The sequence below is a fragment of the Penaeus monodon genome, chromosome 29, assembly GCF_015228065.2.
Source record: "Penaeus monodon isolate SGIC_2016 chromosome 29, NSTDA_Pmon_1, whole genome shotgun sequence".
Lineage (NCBI taxonomy): Eukaryota > Metazoa > Arthropoda > Malacostraca > Decapoda > Penaeidae > Penaeus > Penaeus monodon.
The window spans coordinates 29,269,411-29,269,852 of NC_051414.1; positions in this window are offsets into that span (position 1 = coordinate 29,269,411).

Sequence of the window (442 nt, forward strand, 5' to 3'; positions counted from 1 at the left end):
AAGCCCCCCCGCCAATTTGGGGTTTACCGGCCTTTTTTTTTTGGGGGGGGGGGCCCCCCCAAATGGGGGTTTAAAAAATTATGTTAAAATTTTTTCATAATCCCCCCTGATGTCTTTTTTAAAAAAAAAAAGATTAAAATTATTTTTGTATCCCAAATTTGGGGGGTTTTTTTTGGGAGTAAACACCCCGGGCCCCGCCCCTTATCCCAAAAGTAATTCCATTTTATGTTTATAACCCTGTTTTTAAAAATTTTTACCACAGGTTTTTCCAGCCTGTTTTTCAGTTTGCCAGGGGGTTAAAAAAAAAAAGGGAATTTAAAATACATTTAAAAAGAAAGAAAGGGGAAAACCCAAAAGAATTTTATACCACGTTGAAAAAAAAACGGCCCGGTATTTTTGCCCAAAAGAGAAAAAATTTTCCCCCATATCTAAATTTTTTTTT